The 9133-nt window shown below is 31.0% G+C and overlaps 1 long non-coding RNA gene across 4 annotated transcripts; it reads right to left on the bottom strand.

The window, feature by feature from the left end:
- Positions 1–749: 749 nt before the first annotated feature.
- On the bottom strand, positions 750–7482 carry LOC133794302 (uncharacterized). Of its 4 annotated transcripts, none has more exons than XR_009875181.1 (7): positions 6947–7482; positions 4528–4584; positions 3904–4045; positions 3714–3815; positions 3525–3591; positions 1738–3294; positions 750–1559 (listed from the first exon to the last, which is right to left on the bottom strand). It is a non-coding gene; the product is annotated as an uncharacterized LOC133794302 (long non-coding RNA). The 4 variants fall into 4 exon arrangements; XR_009875180.1 differs by having other exon boundaries at positions 751–1559; positions 3714–3780; positions 6947–7481; XR_009875179.1 differs by having other exon boundaries at positions 762–1559; positions 3714–4045; positions 6947–7479.
- Positions 7483–9133: the final 1651 nt, after the last annotated feature.

Consider the following 9133-nt stretch of genomic DNA (forward strand, 5'->3'; position numbering starts at 1 on the left):
GAGTGGAGGAGTTTTGGCTATGGTGGAGATGGTGAGGCGGCTAGGGAAAAATGAAAGAGAAGATAAACTTGGCTGAAGGAGTTTTGGCTATGTTAATTACCATAGTGCCCCTCCTTTTGCTCATTTGTTTTGATTAATTTTGATTTCCAATATGGGATTAGTTTTCCCATAAACTAAGTTTTTCTTAATTAAATTTTCCCATACAAATTAAAAAAAGTTTAACTTCCATATTTTTGCACATTGATGGCTAAAAAGCCATATTTTTTAAAAATCCCCTTGTTAAATTCTGTTTTGTAACAGTTTGTAACTTGGATCCTTGGTCTATAAAAGGATGCCTTGTCTTATGTTTTTAAACTAAGTGCAGAAATTAGATAAAGAGAGAACCGAGAGAATAGAATGTTAGGTGAGGTTTTATTGTATCTTGAAGCAAGAAGGTTGAAGATGAAGGGAGAAGAACAGAACTGAGAAACCAAAGGGGAAGCAGAGGTCTACAAGGGAGTTTCCTAAGTGTTCTAAGCTTCATTGTGAATATTGCTCAAGGGAGAAGATCACCAATTGTAATAGTTCAAGTTATCTTGAACAAAGTCTTGTAATCTGCCATTAATCATAGTGAAAGAGGATTCCTTGGAAGGAGTTCAAGGGGAATAGGCTCTCTACACATTGTAGAGGAAAGTTTGAACCCCTCTAAATTTACTTGCGTCCTTTATTGTTTTCTGGTTTGTTTTTTTTCTCTGCATTGCAAATTATCTTCTCTGCATGTTTAATTTCTGGTTTATGTGAATTGTTGGTTTTAGTAATATACAAATTGAGGTTGTTAGATTATAACATTTCCCATTGATGAGTTTCAACCTTGCTCCATCAGATTGGCCTCATCTTCTTTGATACAAAGTCTAACAATTAATTCCTCAATGATCATCTTCTTCCACTTATGCTTAAGGTATCTCTTGAACAACTTCCATGCAAGGGGTAGCTTTTCAATCAAAGCAGCTACTTGAAAGGTCTCAATCAGGATCATTCCCTCAGAGTAAATCCCATGTAAGATTAATTGGAATTCCTGAGCTTGACTGATCACGGTCTTGGAATCTACCATTTTATAGTCAAGGAACCGCCCAACCACAAATTTCTTTGTGCAACATCCTCAATTCTATATTTCTGGTCTAAAGACTCCCACAGTTCTTTAATTATCTTCTTTGTAGCATAAATTTCTTACAAAGAATTTTCAAGACCATTCATAACATAGTTACGACAGAGAAAATTAGATTTGATCCAATCATTAACAACATTAATTATTTGGATATCATCCTCATCTTCTTTCAACATTTATTCGTTATCAGTCACGAATCTCACAAAATTCATGGTAGACAGATAGAATATATTTTGTTGCCACCTTTTGAAATTTTGTCCATTGAAATTATCAGGTCTTTCCCCAAAGCTCAAAGGATGACTCATATTAACCAAGGCTGAAATTGTTTGGGTATGAGCTTAAACAACCAGAATTGGAGTCTCAGCTGACATGTCATCGTTCCCACCACTTTGGTTTGTTTCAGTTGTCATATTGCCTGAAATCACACAACCAACAGTGTTACTTTCCTATTGGAAATTTCATGTGGAATTTTGAATTGTACTCATAAGATTATTCTCAAGAAAACAAGGAAGGGTCAAAACCCAGCCATTCGTGGTCTAGCGTCTCGTTGAATACTTCTTTTGAGTATTTATTCAAACCCAAGTCACATATACCTTTGCTAGATAATTTACAAAGAAGGCTAGGAGGGTCGTGCCCCTGCCGCAGCAATTCTTTTGAAAATATTCAATTCCCAGGATAGTCTGGAGGGGTCACAATGGTCCCACTTAAAACCCAACTTCCTCGACAGAACTTCTCTAGTGAGATTTTGTTTAAGTTCAAACGAACTTCTAGCAGACACAGTGCATGCACATAATATATCCAAATCACAAAGAGCGATTTAACATATAAGCAATAACATTATTTCATAAATCATAGATATATTAAACATTCAAATATTATATTAAAGAAAAAGAATATGTTTTAAGATTGTAGTTCTAAATATTTATAATATAACATTTGAATAATATAGCATGGTAATAAACAATCTATCTATCAAATAAAGATACACAATAATATTATAACTATAAATAAACAATTTATGATTATAATCTAACTAAAAATTATAATTAATCTAGCTTAACAATTATAATTAACAATATTATTATAACTATAAATAAAATAATTTATAATTATAATATAACTAATAGTTATAATTAATCTAACTAGCAATTATAATAAATAATAATAATAGCAAATATAAAGACTTGAGGAAATTAACTATTGGTGTATTCTCAACAAAAGGATATTTGAGGCCCGTGTAGCACATAGTTTCCTTTAAATAGATTCGTCACCTTCCATTGGTGCCGAAGGATTTTCGACGTCTATCTCCCATGATACAACAGAGAACAAGTAACACGGTGCACCACCAAATTACTTCTGGCGAACTAAGTGTCTGCCCGAACTCTATCACACTAGAAAAGTCTAAAAACTCTAAAGAGTAATTAATAAAATATAATACTAAGCATATATAATAGTCTTTAAAAGAAGATTTATATATAAATTTCACTACAAGAAAAAACATTTACGATAACTCTCAAAAAGTGTTATCAAATGCAATTTATAACACTTTAGCAAGTGTTAAGTCTGCCCATGTTATTAAAAGTCTTGCCATTATTTGATTACATTTTTTCATGTTATTAAATAGACTATTATAACATTGTTTCGGTGTTATATATTGTCAATAGTAACATTATCTAGATGTTATGATTCTTTATGTTAATTATATTTTGTCATTTAATTACATTTTCAAGATGTTATCTAATTATCTTTGATTACATTTTAAAGATGTAATCTTATTATCTTTGATTACATTTTAAAGATGTAATCTAATTATCTTTTATTACATTTTCAAGATGTAATCTAATTATCTTTAATTATATTTTCAAAATATAATTAAATTATCTTTAATTACATTTATTTGATAAAGCAATTTATTATTTAATAATGTAATTTGAATTTGATAAAGTCTAAATGTATTTTTTTATCAACCAAAATATCCAATACATGCGTCATAAATAAAAAAAAATTCAAGTGCAAAATACCATAATAAAAGTTTATGCTTAGAAATAATATGTCTAATAAGTCTAATAAAAGGCAAATTGTAACATTTGTCCAATACTATCTCTTTATTAATTGCAAGCATCCAATTCTCTTGTCGCTATCTTCATCACCTAAATAACATAGAGAAAAAAATGTAACAAGAAAACAATACTCATGTTATTATCATAAGCAATACGCATATGAGTTGGTTATTATTTTTCTAAAAACAAATCGGCAGCATAACATTTATTTTTCAACAAAACCTAAATTTTGAAACCTGCAATTAAATCTCAGATTTTCACATAACAGTTCCAGAAACAATATGATACAACTCATTATTATAGGTAAGATCAATCTTTACCTCATTATAACTTTGTCGGCAAGCCAAGCAGTAACACTTCCAACACTATCTTCGATACTAGTTATCCCTAAAAAAAAAACGCAATAAGAAAACAAAACCCACATGTTATCTTCTTAACCAATAAGCATAATGGTCGGTTCCAAAAACAATATGACACAACTCATTATAATATGTAAAATCAATCTTTACCTCATTATGACTTTGTCGGCTGGCCAAGCAATAACACTTCCTACACTTTCTTCAATACAAGTCATCCCTGAAGTAGGCCTCCACAAAAATGCATCAGGCTCTCTTGCAAAATCAATACCAACCTTCATGGCAAATGGTCCAATAGGGACATCAAGAACTAAATCTTGGAATGCTAAACTGTAATACAAACCTGGCCTAAAAGAAGCTCTGCAAGAACACAACCAGCTGACCAGATATCAATTGAAGTAGTATACTCAGTAGCACCAAAATATAAGTTCTGGAGCTCGATAGAATAGTGAGCATATGTATGAAATGTTGGCTTCGCCTTTGACCTGTAGATAAGCAGATTTAATGGGAGTCCTTGAAAATTATATACAATGACTGACAGGTAAGCAAGTCAAAGATCATATTACATCCACAAGCATAAAAGCTAGGTGCTTGCTTCCATAATATTATTGCCTTCCACTCTTAACCGTAAAGAAAGACTCCACCCCTCACATGATTCCTAGCACCAGCAAAATCATGTGCCAAGGCTGTTTACAGTACATCACACTGGATATTTCTATATTCTATATCATGACACATCAACGTTGCTGTCACACATAACTCCCAAAAATCAAACCAGACATCACTTGGTAATAGTGTAAAATGGAATCAATTAATTGCAATACGGAAGAACATGTGAACAAAGTAAATTCACAAAAGTTAGTGATCCCCCTGCTGATGTCTAAGAGTTACTTCAAAGTATGTACCACACAATACAGCATAAAAAAGAAAAAAATATAATTGAATTGAGAATAATAGGGCAACATACTAGCATCTTTGCGCTTCCAAAATCGCAGAGTTTAACTTGGTGAGTGAGAGGATCAACCTGTAATAAGTATAATAATAAAATTAAAAGACTGCTGATGAGTATTTGCCGACATGTAGCTGACTTGTTCCTTATGATGGGTATTATTCAATTCCCAAATTATTTTTCAAGTCACACCGTATATTTATATAGAAATAATACTAAAAAATGAGACAAGCTAAAGAAAAAAGACAAACCAGTTAATAACAGAACAGTGGAAATCAATATTTTAAGCCTTGAAAATCCATGATATTTATTTAGAGATTAAAAATAAGAGGTGTTGATTCATATCCACCAAATCCATCAAATAAAATCAGCAGCAAAAGCAGACTAACTACCTCAACAGAACAGAAAATATTGCCAAAGTTCTTAAGCAATTAATAAAAGAGGGTTCGTAGGTTAAGCCAAGTCACAACCAATCCCTGAGAAGGCTATGCTCGCTGAACCCTTTCAACTACAAAAGCAGAAATTAATAATAGAAAAAAAGACAACCCTCAGAAAATTAGAGACAATAACACACACGTGGGGGGACAATGTCCTCCATAATCGAGTGCTACCTCAACTAATATTTATCATAATCGACACACCAGAACTAATTCATGTATAATGAACTACAATTAATTATTAGATAAAAACAAACAAAAAATGCTGCTTCGGAAGGAGGTGTAGGATGACAACGTACATAATAATAAATAGAATTATAGCTGGCCTGAAACTATTTTGGTAGCTACAACAGTTGACCTCGAGGAAAACTTTGCCAAGAATGACTTGTGGCCTATATTTAGTAAAATAAATAGAATTCCTTTAGGTAAGAAACTTTTTAATTTGTTTGGAATCATTAGGTAAGAAACTCTTTTTACTTGTTTCGAAAAGCTTGACTGTGTAATCCAAGTTTCAAATCCTAGTGATTTCTTACATTGTGTTCCCCCCCCTCAGCCCTCCTTGAAGAAAATATAATACCGTTTGGAATATTTTAACACTTGTGTTGAAGCTGGATGAATCCCATATTTTGATAGAATTCTTCTAAATTAAACAGAGGACAGGGCAAAATTTGTGAAAGACACAGGCATTGTGAAAACTAAAGTTGGATCAGTTTCCATGTCCTTGAAATTTGATTAAATATACTCACAGAAGATACACTGAGAAACATATTACAAAAAAATCATTCGAAGGTAATTCCAATGAAAGTTCTATTCTTTTCTCTTGTGACAATTAAATCTTAGAAACCCTTGATTTTTGCAAGCACCTCAATTTTCATTGCATATTACCAATTAAAGAAACTAAAGGAAGCGATCTTTTTGTTCTACAACCACCGAGTATATAAAACTGTCCGGCTGTTCTTTCTGTAGTGTAGAATTACAGTAAGTAACTAGCAATTTTCCGGCAGCAGAACATCCAACATTAAATGCAAAGGTTCATATATTTTATATGATAAGGCAATTACAAGAAATATTGTGAGTCCGTCTGGTCACACTTTATCCATGAATAATCTGAACTCTAAATACAGAGAAGGAAGAGAACGGGATGCATAGTTACAAAAGAGTATGTCCCACAATACAACCAGAAAACTAGCATATGCTGCTGTAACCGAAACAAAATGAGGTATGATCAGCAGAAACTATCATAATATTACTAGTTAACGAGATTAAACCAGTCAACTGTATCCTAACAAAATCAACAGTAGATAATGATGTAGCAAACCAGTCAATCTTATCTAACGAGATTAATCTTTGTTACTTATATCTCCTAAGTTGTACATATATACGAGCCACTCATTTTAACTAATATAAAATATCACTTTATTGAGAATCATAAGTTTATTTAAAGATACTTACCATTTGCATAAAGTCTACGAATAACAACAAATTAATACCATCTATGCAAAACTTAGATAAATCAAGTATCAATTGGGGAATAAAAATGAAAATATTACACCTCTAATAAATTTGAATAATGTCAGTTTAGTTTAAAGATATTATTCACATATATCTCAGTGAAGCATTTATTCAAACACTTCTGGTCTCCTCTCTCCTTTTTCTCATTGTTCTGTATCAGAAACCAAACCGTTTTCCTTTCATATATATATAAGCTTGAGTTAACATCCGTACATACACAAGAAAATAGAATTACAGGTTATTGAGGAATTTAATCAAACAGTTTATATGCACACCAAATTTTGAAAAGAACAAAATATAATATCATCGTAAATGGCTTTATATGTTCTCACACCTTGAAACGGTATTTACAAATTAGCTATAGTGTACAATTTATAATTTCTTGTTCGATCTTTTTGTGAAGAGAAAAGATCCCATTTAAAATTTCAAAAAAGAAAAATAAATAGAAAAAAAGAAAAGAAAAGAGAGAAGAGTTTGTGTTGTGTTACCTTCTGAATACAACTGGCACAATTCCAGCAAGGTACCGAGCAATTTGAAGGAAAGCAGGCTCGGCCAAATCGAAGTGCTGGAGCGGAGGATTACACCAGCCACTGTTGTCGTTGGACAGAGAAAAGTTTGGGGGACAGAAGTTGATGGCGGTGACGGTGATGGTTCCGACGAGGCATCACCAGTGCTTTATTTCAATTGGATTGAGACAATTTTTCAGCAGTTGAGTAAGAACATACCTATTTGTTGAGGATACGAAAGCTTTTCAGGTGGTTTAGAGAAGTCGCGAGAATGATTGCTAGAATTCCATGAGCATGATTGGAGAAATGGAAGAGACAATCGGGGATGAGGAGAAATGGGAGAGAGAAAGATTGAGAGAGTCTTACTGTATCTTTTTACTTTTTTTTTTATTTTTTATATCAAGCTTATTAATAAAACGTTTATCCATTAAAAAAAATAATAATAAAACGTTTATTGTTTTTAATGTAATTTGGTAACGTTTTTTAAGATGTGTTATAATCTAATGTAATTAAATAATAAAATTCTTGTAGTGTTTGTTTTTGGTGTAAGTTTAACTAAGACTACTTAGGCTTGTTTATAGCTTCCATCTAAAGCACTTCTATTCACAAACAATAAACAATGAGGGATAAACCAAAATTAAGTGTTTCATTCACTTTTATCGCGATACATGGACACGGGTGAAATCAGTATTTTTGTATTTATATATTTTTGTTTTATTTGGCATAAATACTCCGGTGATATTTGGTTGGGATAATGTAACGTGATAAAAAGTAATTAATTTTCTATCATTTAAGTGGAATGATTATTACTTTAGAAAAATAAAAGAAAGACTATTTCAATACAAATTTAAAATTATATATTAAAACTTTATCAATTTTTTTTATTTATATTAATTTTTATTTTATTCCATTCATATTTCTTTTTTCATTTTCATTTCTTACAATCAAACGATGCCTTAATATTTTCACATTTATAAACTTACATATTCAATTTTTTTTAGTAAAAATACGAAATGTTTTTTTATTATGTTGCATCTCTTAATTAATGCTAAACTAAACTACCACGTGTCATTTTATTATTAGTCCACATTATATTTTTATTAAAATACTTATTAATTTATTTTAAAATTATAAAACTAATTAAAATAAATTTCAAATAATAAAATATAATTATTAAAGTTTAAAACTAATTTTTTTACCTCTCCTTCATCTTCTTCCAGTCTCTCTCTCACCCACACTCTCTCCCCGATCTTTCTCTCTCTCAGCCATTCCCCCCGCCTTTGTTTGTCGACCTGGTCCAAGATGGAAAAGGGCGGACGGTGGTGGTGCGGAATGAGGCTCAGGCGTGGGTTTATCTAAGAGGAGCGGGATGAGGCCTGGGCGTGAGTTATTAGCAAAACAGAAGTGATAATAGTCATCACAGATGGAATGACCTCACTAAATAATTAAAAAACAAAAACAAAAAATTAAATTAAATTAAATTAAAAGCTCATAGACAAACAAACCCCACTACGATTAGCAGCCGCTTCTAGCTGCTGTAATAATATGAATCAATGGTATGGTAGAGACTATTAGGCATTATCATTCAATGTTAGCTGCAAATTAGGTACTATTTAAGCAAGCAAATATTAATATTGGGCTTTGATGAATCTCTCTTTGCCGAATCATATATAAGGTGGATCGATAATAGAGTAACATGTGTCAATTACTTAACAAAACATAACTGCAAGAAAAAAGTTAGTTTGGATATATATTGATTAATGTATAAGTATATTATAAAAACATAATGTTATTTTTTTACCGCAAAAATATTATGTATTTATACTGCAAATGTATAGGACTACTATATATATTGTTTTAACAACAAAAGTAACTGCACCCTTAACAGTATCTATACCATGATAATCTCAATCACCTCCTCTCCATCCTTCCCATCCCAAAACGACAATTGGCTAATACTCCATATTTTAATTTATAAAGAAATCTATAATTATTTTAAATATATATTTGATTATGACATGTAAATATTTCAAATAAATATATTGATTAATGTAAAATTATATTATAAAAATAATAGATTAATATTTTTTTTGTTAAAAAATATGTGTAACTTATATATTTATTAGATATATTAAAAATATTGTTTAATAAATTATTAGATATATTTAT

Source organism: Humulus lupulus, chromosome 8 (assembly GCF_963169125.1).
Source record: "Humulus lupulus chromosome 8, drHumLupu1.1, whole genome shotgun sequence".
NCBI lineage: Eukaryota > Viridiplantae > Streptophyta > Magnoliopsida > Rosales > Cannabaceae > Humulus > Humulus lupulus.